Raw genomic sequence first — 10,491 nt, 5'->3', positions numbered from 1 at the left:
CGCGGCTCGGCTCGGCTCCCCCAGGTGAGTGTACGGTACGCACTGTCAGTACCAAGAAGTGAAGGGATTTAAAAATCCTGTCTTAGTCCTGCTATTTAACTGCAATGAGGTGGCACTGAAACCTTAGTCGTGGGGTCCTGCCCTGCTATTTAACTGCAATGAGGTGGCACTGAAACCTTAGTCGGTGGCCAGTGTACTAGATGCTGAAAATCCAATTTGAAATAAAGCAGGTTGGGTGCTAGATGACATTTTTAAGTGCTGAGCACAGTAGAAATGTTCAAATATACGGGTGTGAAAGAAGGCTGGGTTGAGATTAAGACAACTTAATAATAATAGAGGAGAAAACCCACAAGTGTAGGTGTCGGTCTCTCCTCCCAAGTAACAAGCGATAGGACAAGAGGAATGGCCTCAAGGGGAGGTTTAGTTTGGATATTAGGAAAAATTTCTTCACCGAAAGGGTTGTCAAGCATTGGAACAGGCTGCCCAGGCAAGTGGTTGAGTCACCATCCCTGGAGGTATTTAAAAGATGTGTAGATGTGGTGCTTAGGGACGTGGTTTAGTGGTGGACTTGGCAGTGTTAGGTTGACGGTTGGACTCGATGATCTTAAAGGTCTTTTCCAAACTAAACAATTCTATGATTCTGTGGTGCAAGGGCAATCACTCACCACCTCCCACCAGCAGACCGATGCTTAGCTTGTCCCTGAGCAACAGCAGCTTTGGAATCTCCCCCTTCCCCTCAATTTTTGTTGCTGAATCTGACGTTATATGGTATGGAATATCCTTTTGGTCAGTTTGGGTCAGCTGTCCCGGCTGTCCCACTCCAGCCTCTTACCCACCCCCAGCCTACTCACTGGGGCGCCAGAGTAGGCCAGAGAAACAGGGAAGGTCTTGACCCTGTGCAAGCACTGCTCAGCAATAGCTAAAACACTGGTGCGTTATCAGCACTGTTTTGGACACAAATCCAAAACACGGGATTATATGGGCTGCTGCGAAGAGAAAATTAACTCCACCCCAGCCAAATCTGGTAGAGCTGGGAAACCTTGTGAGAGACATTGTAATTCAGGTGCTTTGAAACAGAGGTAGCAGAAGAATTCAAAGAACATAGAGACAATTACAAAAAAGTACTCAAAGTACTATTTTATTTCAGTTAAAAAATAGTTGGTACTAGAGGTAAAGCAGAAGTAAGCAGAATATTCATTCAGCACTCAAGTAAGGGTATCACCGGTGCTTTTTTCTAGAAGGAGTCAAAGATCCTCAAACACATACCTTTGATCACAGGGAACAGCGCTGTGCCTGCACAGAGGATTTTATAATACCTCGGTTGGATATCGAATATTAACAGCTCCCACACATCCAGTGCTGGAACCATTGACTGTGAGATTCCCAGCAAATTGATGGAACTACTTGAACGCAAAATCTGGATGGTGAAAGGTCACAGGGGCGCATTCATCCATCTCAGTTGCCCTTCCTTTGAACAAAAATGGGAGTCCTCTAGCTTCTGAAATCCATTGCTCTCCAGAGGCTTCTGGCTACAGTAATGAAGATGAAGAATATCACTTCCCAGGAAGGTTAGGGGCTGTTTGGATTGGTTTTTTTTTCACACACCCCACAAGATATTTCACCTCGGCTGCAAAGGCAGCAGCCTGATTTCAGCCCCGTGAGAAGAAAACTGAGCAGAGATGGGTGTTTGTTTTGCCTTTCCTCATTACCACTTTCAGAGTTTTCAAAGGAGACAGGGCTTTCACCAAGAAATACTCCAAGGTTTTGAGCTATGTGCAGATGCTTGAGAAGCCAATGATCTGCTTTGCGGAAAAAGAATAACTGATAAGCAATCTCTGAGAAGTAAACCGCCTGCTGTTTACAACAGAAACAATGCTTGGGTTCCTTTCATAATGTTTTATTACTCCTTATGTTTAATGAAAACTTTGAGAAAATTTTCCTGAACCACATTTGTCATTTATTACTTTACTTCACCACAAGTGGAGGTTACAGAGAAAGGATCTGTTTTTTTAAGAGTTTTAATACAGCCTCCTTGCCCTCTAACTATAGGCAGACAGGATCACAGGGCAATGCACACACTTACTATAAAGCTCAGTTTTCTGTGGCTGCCTTCTCTCTCACTTTTCTTCTTCCTTCTTTTCTTTATTTTCTCCCATCATCCTGCTTTTCCTCTTTGCAATAAGCAGAGTTATCAATGGTCCTAACTGGTCTGTGCTGAGCTGTCTGTTACTGAGCCATCTCGCTTGCTTGCCCAGGGCACTATATTTAGTCTCTGAACTGTGAAGCAGTTGTTCTTTAGTTTATTATGGCCTCTTTCTCCATTTATTAATAGGCCTCCTCAGCAAAGGGCACTTGAAGTACGTTGCTGAATGCTGTGACGATCATCTGAAACCGATTCTGCTGCATCTACCCTCTGTACCGTGCAACGTGTGTTTCTCATGTGCTCTCCGTGGCCTGGCATATGCTCTTTATACAGGCTTATAAGACAGGTTACCCTGGCAGGACAGCCGTATGATCTTGAATCTGTTTCCTGGTGAGTAAACACTGATTTCTTTAATAACTTGTGGGAAAAATCTATTTTAATTCTCTGGGGAATCCTGCAATCAGAGAATCTGGTTTGGTGGGAAGGAGCCCCACCAGTGGCTCTGAAACTGCACGCTGCATGAAAGGGGCCTGGTGAGTGGAAAGAAGCCCTGTAACGCCTCTGGAGAAGCAAATGCAACTGCTACTGCTCTCCTGCACAGGAGACCCTCTGATCATGCTGAGCATCCCAAAAAGGAAGAGAATGAGTGTGACGCATCTTTTACACTGCCAGGGAAATGCAATCATAAACTCTGATCTGATGCTAATTGATGCTAATGAAAAGACTCCAGCAGACTTTAGAGTAGACCCACAGGCAAGGAGAAATTATACCATTTGAGCCTTGCTGCCGATAACAACCAAAAGGATGATATTATGGTATCATCAACCAGGGCAGTACTGCTAAACCTGTTGGACAAAGGTTAGGAGAAGTGTAAGCAGGGGCAGGAGAACTCCCCAGCTCTGCCCTTACTCACTCATCCCTCATTTCTCAGGCAGTCTGGTCCCTTTTATCACTAGGGGCCGTCTCTGTGGGACGGACTAACACATGGTGGAGGTACCGAGGTGGTACCGTGGGCATGCAGATCCCCACAGCCCTCTCTCTTGCCCTCTACCCTCCCAGAACCCAGAGTTTCATACATGCAGTAGCTCCACAGTGCTCTGTAAGGGAGGGGAAGAAGCCTCAAGCCCTCCCCCTAAGCCTCTGCAGGAGCAAAAGACGACATGCTCTTCTGTGAAGGAGGTCAGGGCAGAGAAAGGCAGAGAAAAGTGGGGTCAGGACACAATAAAAGCAGTATAGAGCAGAGCAAAAGACTAGTATTAATTTTGCCCCAAAGAATGAGCCCAGTAGTTGCAGGCTGGCTAGCCTTAGCTCAGTTCCAGGGAAAATAAAGGAAAGCTTGTATGGGATTCAGTCACAAAAGAACTAAGGGAAAGAATATGATTAATGCCACTGACATAGTTTTATGGTAACTATAAGCACACTTGTCAAACAAACCTCATTTTTGTGCTTTGATGAGACTATATATTTGGTTGACAAAGGTAATTGCATAGTGATAATGTATGTGAAAGTGTGTTGGGCATATGAGTCAGTAGTGCGCTGCATTTTGAGTCTGAAAATGAACACTCTGCAATATCAATACAGTTTGTGTGAACGGCACTGAGAGGAGGCCAACTGACAGACCTCAAACAGCCAGTGAAGAGTCCAGGAGAGGCTCATGGAGATTAGGGCAACACTGGAAGCTGTTTAATCCATTAATGTAACAATTTAATCTATGATCTAAATGAATATGTGTAGATGAGGCGCTTAGGGACATGGTTTAGTGGGCATGGTGGTGTTGGGTTGACGGTTGGACTCGGTGATCTTAGAGGTCTTTTCCAACCTCAATGATTCTATGATTCTATGAAATCACCATTGAGAACAGCAGGGGTTGGCAATGATTAGCAGGACAGAAGACAGTGATTAACACAGTCACGCAGAGTGATCAGGCATGCTCTGATAGCAATGGGCTACTTTAGTGTTGGAAAGGTAGAAGCTGTGAATAGGAGTAGATTGGGATGTTTAGCTTAGTGGATGGCGTTGACAAGTCTGAAACATCCAAGATCTTAGAGGAGATTTGAAGAAATGAGATATTTTTGACTCTGAGGGCATAAAGGGTCTTGGACCCAGAAGCAAGCAGTAGGGGCTCTCCTGGACACAAGTCCTCCACGACCGGAGCCCTTCCTGACTCCCTCTCAGGCTTCCTAAGCAGTAGAGAGCCTTTTCCTCCCCAGTACATCTCCAGCCAGGGCTGCGGAGAGGACACCGCTGCCTGCACCCCACTGCCAAGCTGTCCTATAGTGTGAACAGGAGTTGAGTAGTTTAAAGCCTATGCAGGCAGCAGAAGAGATAACCTTCAGGTTTTGCCTCCTGGTGCCATTTGCTCAATTAATATGCTTGGGTCTGCCGTAAGGGAAGACCGTGCTGTTTCTGCGTGGCATGGGATCACTCTCTTTCTGCAAACTGATACCCTCTTCCCTGCCATCAGCCTGGCAGGGGCAGGCAGCAGCAGGAGAGCGGTTGCCTGGGAACTGTGCAGCACACCCTGACAGGAGAAACAGTAGGGTCAAGTGACAGTACCCTTCTCAGGTTTACCTGTTTGTTGGGGTTTTTTTCTTGGGTGATTTTTTTTTTTGTTGTTATGGGGTTGTTGTTGCTTTCCTTATCTGGGAATAATGAGTTCTCGCATTTGTGTACTGCTGCCGAGGGGAGAAAGCACAGGCTTGTGAGGCAGCCAGCACACTAAGTCATCTCATGTCACTGCCAACCAGGGATGGTTTTTTCCCTCCACATAGCCTTCTTCAGGGTAGTTGAGTCCAGCATTCAACATGTGAATAGAGAAGCCAGCAGCCCCTGCTCTGCACTGCACTGACCCAACACGCTTTGGGCCAGCAGCTGATCCAGGGGGCTCAAGAATACCTTTTTTGAAACAAAAGATATTTCTTCAGCCAAAGGAAGAAAATCAGAAGATGAAACATGAAATGAAACAAAGAAAGAGTATTTGTACATAAGTCTTACCAGAAAACACAGTTGTTTCAAGAGCTTCCACTGAGCATAAATGCACCTGTTCAAGGTCAAGTGCGAAAACCAACTCTCTCTTAAAGGCTGGCTTTTTCTGACTCATCCCAACACTGCTGTTCATCCATTCCTTTTTGTCTAGCTGTGGTTTTCAGCAGTTCAGTGTCTTCTTTATTCTCCCTGGACTTAGGATAAATTAACACTCGCCTGCTTGAAGTTATGTGGGTAGATATTCCTCGATATACTTCTTTTAACAGCTCTGTGATATTTGAAACGGTATTGGTACATTGTCACTGTTTTCTTCCTATTTGCTTCCCTCTAACATTCTTCTGTACAGCCTGGCAGGAAAATAGCGAACAGGAAAACTGAGATATTGTTGTCATTCAGAAAAATAACTTGTTTTGTCCATCGTTTTTCACACATAGATTTATCTTACTACTTCTGTTGCAACCACCCTAAACCATCAGCAAGTGATTTCTGCAGGAAAAAGTATCAGGGATTTCAGTATCCGTGCATCTTGCTGGGCTGTGTTTAGATGCAGCATCTTAAACAAATGGACCCAAATGGCCAAAATATCCAGATTTCCCAGGCTCATAGTGAGCAATGCCACAGGCCTGTCCTGAGGTGTGGGCTCCTGGTGGTCCCAGCAGGGGCACAGTGGCTCTGGTGCCAGATCTACTGGACATGCGCCAAGTGTTTCCACTGTGGTGTATGTATGACATAACGTCTTCTGTGTATACATGCATGGTTTGGCCATCCTCAGAACCATCCTGTTATGTCTCTCTCTCACACACAGAGCAAAAAAACGTCAGCAAGCTCCAAAAATGAGTATACAGAAGAGGAAGGGCTGAAGCATGACTCCCTGACCATAAGCAGGAATTGTCCTATTCGTGTGGTCTACCTTGTTTCTCTCTCCCTAGGAGCTTACCCTGAGGAATGTTTCAGTTTCTATGTGTCGCTGACTTTTCTTTGATCATCTGACATTCCTGAGGTTTGCAAGGTAAGTCTGCTTTCCTTTATGTGAGCTATCATTAGGTTACTTATAAAAGGGGGACAATAACTCTAAGCAGTGAATTATCAAAACATACCAAATGGCAGCCCTCTTCCCCATAAGCTTTTTGTGAGTACTTGGTTCTTCTTTCCCTCCCTGCAGTTGGTGTGTTCATCCTCCTTCCTGTGCACACTGGGGAACTGATTACACTGATATAATTCCACTGAATTTGAGGGGATTACCTTTCAAATTACATTGGTGAGACACCCTTCTGTCCTTCAAACAGTCACCCTGATCAGAGTTATGTTTAAGGGTAGAAAATCAGTGCGACTGTGAGAAGCTATGAATTATACAGGTGGGACTCATTAGACCTTAAGGAACCATGCAGATCTCCTGTAACTTGCCTGAAGGTACCTGAGTTTAACCTCCTGAGACTCCAAAAGTTTATCTCTGGCTCTGACTGCATCTAATTTATTCTCTAGTTGATGCAGGGTTTTTGCTTTCTATTGTCCTCCTACGCAGTTTTCCATCTCTTTGCATCTTCCTTTCTTTTCCTCATTATTGCTTTTGCTCTTTAGCTGAATGTTACAATGAAGTGGTTTTTTCCAAAGCATTTCTGCATGAGGCTGTAGTGAAGCTAAGGCTGTGGTGAAAGGAAAGATATCAAAAATATATCAAGCGGTACACTGCTGGGTAATTTAAAAAATAATATGTCTTGTGTTAACCAAACAATACAGCATTTGATAAGCTATCTGCAGCTGAGAGGATCATTTTCAAAGGGTCATTCACATGCAGCACAGAATCCAAGGATAAGAGGTAAGCTTCAGGCAAAACTCCCAGCCAAGGGTCCTCACTACCCTTTCCCGTTCTTTGGGGTGGAGGCGAGGATGCCAGAGCTAAGGACTAGGACATTTGACAGGATTTTTTTATCGGAGCAAGAAGTGACAAAATGGAAAGGAGGGATATGGATGGTGAGGGATGGAAAAGATTGATAATTGTTTCCTTGGCAACTGAAACCGTGGAGCCTCATGCAGGAATCCCTGAGAAAAATCCTAGAGGAAGCCAGACTAAATGATCGTAAAGGTCTCTTCTGCCTCCAGACTCTGTTTCAGGCTAAGTTTACACATCACAGTGTGGTGCTGCGTAAAGAGATCGAGTTAGTGCTAAATGGAAGCCAGAAGCTGTTTAGTTGTAAGAAATCCTTGGGAAGAAGAGAAGCACTATTGTCTCCCTTTCATAAAATGGGGAACATTTTATAATGCAAAAGATGAAAAGATTGAATAACTTGGCAAAGATTATTAAAATGTCTTTTGCAGCACAGAGGACAGGCACGTTACAAGTCCCTGCCTATCATTCTCATCACCGCAATGGGAACACATCCCCCCTCAGCTGAGGGTGCGCTGAAGATATTAAAGGAATTAGCAGAAGGACTAAGGGAGCAGAAAGCAGGTGAAGCGGCCGCTGTTTAATGAATGCCGTTTGCCCACCACGCAGTTCAGTGCTCCGTGGGGGCTGCTGGCACAAAAGGGTCCCAGTCCTGCACCGTGTTCAGCTGCAGCAGCAGTGAATCTTCATTAGTGGATTTAAATGTAAGAACTGGGGCATATATATGAATATTAATGAAAGAAAGATTGACTAACTTCATGCTATTAAAAGATTTCTAGTCCCAGAGAGTAGGTGGAGCCTTTTAAAAAATGTATAATGGAATATAATGTGTGATACACAACTTTCAGGGCACTAAGAGTGTGGATTTTGTTCCCTTCTAATTTTCTGTGTATATAATGCTTTGCAAATGTGAAATAGAAATATGCCTTAATTTGAACATTTTTCTTTTTTCTCCTCTATGTCCCATGTACCGGTGTTTGTTAATGCAGAACTTCATGGCCACACATTCTGGGGAGCCACTTGGCAGTGGGCAGCTAGTATTGATTTCTGCTCCAAAAATAGAGCATCAAATGCTTGTATATTTATAAATGTATGTGTGCATGCATATATATATAAAAATGGGTGTTGCAAAGATATAAAAGACGTAGGAAGGTTAAATCAGAATTGTAATTAATAACCTTGCCAGTTCCAATGTAAACTTTTGCGCCAGCAGTGCATATAACACATAAATGCTGGAAAGCATAATACACTGTACCATACCTGTGAAAGGCATCCCCAAGCAAGAGGCTGGTGCCTTACTATACATTCACTAGAAACCAGAGATTCAAGGCAGCAGAATTTCCAGACAGTCATGTGAGAAAGAAGTACTGCAGCATCAAGGCAGCCAGTCCACTTATTTCTGTCTGTTCATGATGTTAAATAATTGCCGAGGCCTGCATCACTATCGGTTACTTCTCCAAGTAACTTAATGATAGGAACCAGCTTTGTGAGTGATTCCCTGCACAAGTGAGTAGAGATGTTACATGTGTCTGTCTGATCCTCTGCAAAGAGGGAGCGACTGTGGCAGCTCTAAGAAAGCAGGCGAAGAAAATGAAAGGATCCTTAGGGAGCTGATATATATTTTTTAATCTTTGGTGTCTGTGATGGAGATGGCTGGCACATAGCACAAAATGAAATTTGTGTTCCCTGAGACTTCCTTCTGGGCTAGCACTAATACTTACAAATAAAATACGGTGTAAGTAAAATGCCAGAATGGCCATGTTCTCCGATGCAATGAGAAGGGCTACTACAAAGCATGCCAGCCAAAATAAGATGGGAGAATCCTGCTTCTGAGGTATCCCTTAAAGGTAATTAGTAACGGGGTATCTATGTGTGTGTATCTGAGTGTGTGACTATATAATTAGTATGTAAAAGGTGAAATGCAAAGCTAAAAAAGGTGAGTTTGTTCTTTATTGCTCTCCTGTTTAAAATCTTACTTGGTTTTTTCCCTCTTTTTCTGCTTATTTTTCACCCTCTAATATCCAAAATATCATGTCTCCAGTTCCTTTTCTTTGATGAAGGTCATTTGGAGATCTAAATAATGATGTCAGATAAATGCCTGGAGAGGCAGCTGTTCCTTTAGGGCAAAAAAGATGGAAGATATTTAAGGCAGCGAAAATGAAAAAGGAATTTAATTTTATTATTTTGGTTCATGGGTACCCAAAACGTGACACCAAGGTTGGTATTCATTTCATCTGATGTTATCCATCTACAAGAAAGGACCTAGTTATTGAAGCCTTCCTCTATAGACAAAGGAGGGAGCCAGGCAAGGCCAGAGGCTGTCTGCCCTATCTTATAATGAAATGCGTATTATTTCTTTCCATTCACAACAAAGGAATGGTGCTTAGAGACTGATTTTCAAAGAAATGTATGCATGTAACTTCAGTTAAAAAGGATCTATTACATTTGTCCTGGTCGAGTCAAGGAATGCAAGTTCTTTCCAAAGTGGATGTAAGAATGGTTTCCTCCTACCAAAAAGGAGAGGTCTGTAAGCAATCAAGGATGCAGTACATTGAGCACAAATGAGGAAATGCAGGATAGGTATTCCAGAGGAACAGAGAGAGGGATGTATTAGAGCAGGAGTCAAGCCTTCTGAAGCTTCGAGGAAGTATACTCAACAGTATGACGTTATCCACATTTTTCAAGACGTACAAAACGTGCTGCCTTCCAGAGAGGGAGGTCAGTTGGCTAGGCTAATTCATTAACTTGATTTGGGGAACTTAGCACATTGTCACTGACTCTTATAAGTCTCAACTTCTTTGGTATTTTCCTTTAAGTCCTAGATCCTGGAGTCATGCGATTTAATAAAAACTTGGACTTTACTTAAAAAGGAAAAAAAGCTCAATTTTTTTCTTGGATCATGGAGTAAAACTTGAACATGCGAACTGTAAAGGCTTCAAAAAGGGAAAAGCAAATACAAAACCAGACATGTATGATCCCCTAGCCAGCCTTATGATTTCTGAACACTCAGACTTGACCATCAAGTTAGCATTAATGTAGTGTTAACATCATCCATCGCCTGCCTTCCAAAACTGTGTTAGCTGTGTTACACATGGAAGGAAAAGAGGATGTAATTCTCTGTATGGCCTTCCTCTTTTCTTCCCCTTCCCTTGTGTATTCATAAAGCCAGGCTTTGCCCCATACGTGCAGCTCAGGAGACATTTAGAGGTACAGTTATGGTGCAAACATAACTGGGTTATTACCACAATAACACAACAAACTGCTCTAGCTAAAGTATACGTATTGCAGGCCTGTGATGTTAAAATCAGATTTCCTTAGTGCCTTTGGTTGCAGACAATAAAAACAGCCTGTATAGCAGAAGACCACTGAAAATAACTTTTAAAGAAAGGATCCATTTTTACAATAGCAGCATTCCATCTGATGTGCAGACCTTGGTTCATAATTGAAAGTGAGACAGCCAAGGGAACTAGTAGGATTA

The 10,491-nt window shown here is 43.3% G+C and overlaps 1 long non-coding RNA gene across 1 annotated transcript; it reads left to right on the top strand.

Moving 5' to 3' along the window:
• Positions 1-2,356: 2,356 nt before the first annotated feature.
• On the top strand, positions 2,357-7,948 carry LOC109279726. The gene is made up of 3 exons (XR_002086316.1): positions 2,357-2,533; positions 6,058-6,137; positions 7,445-7,948. It is a non-coding gene; the product is annotated as an uncharacterized LOC109279726 (long non-coding RNA).
• Positions 7,949-10,491: the final 2,543 nt, after the last annotated feature.

This window comes from Aptenodytes forsteri, unplaced genomic scaffold (genome assembly GCF_000699145.1).
Source record: "Aptenodytes forsteri isolate BGI_AS27 unplaced genomic scaffold, ASM69914v1 Scaffold56, whole genome shotgun sequence".
Lineage (NCBI taxonomy): Eukaryota > Metazoa > Chordata > Aves > Sphenisciformes > Spheniscidae > Aptenodytes > Aptenodytes forsteri.
The sequence above is the reverse complement of the archived record's forward strand: the minus strand, read 5'-3'. Positions and strand labels throughout refer to the sequence as shown.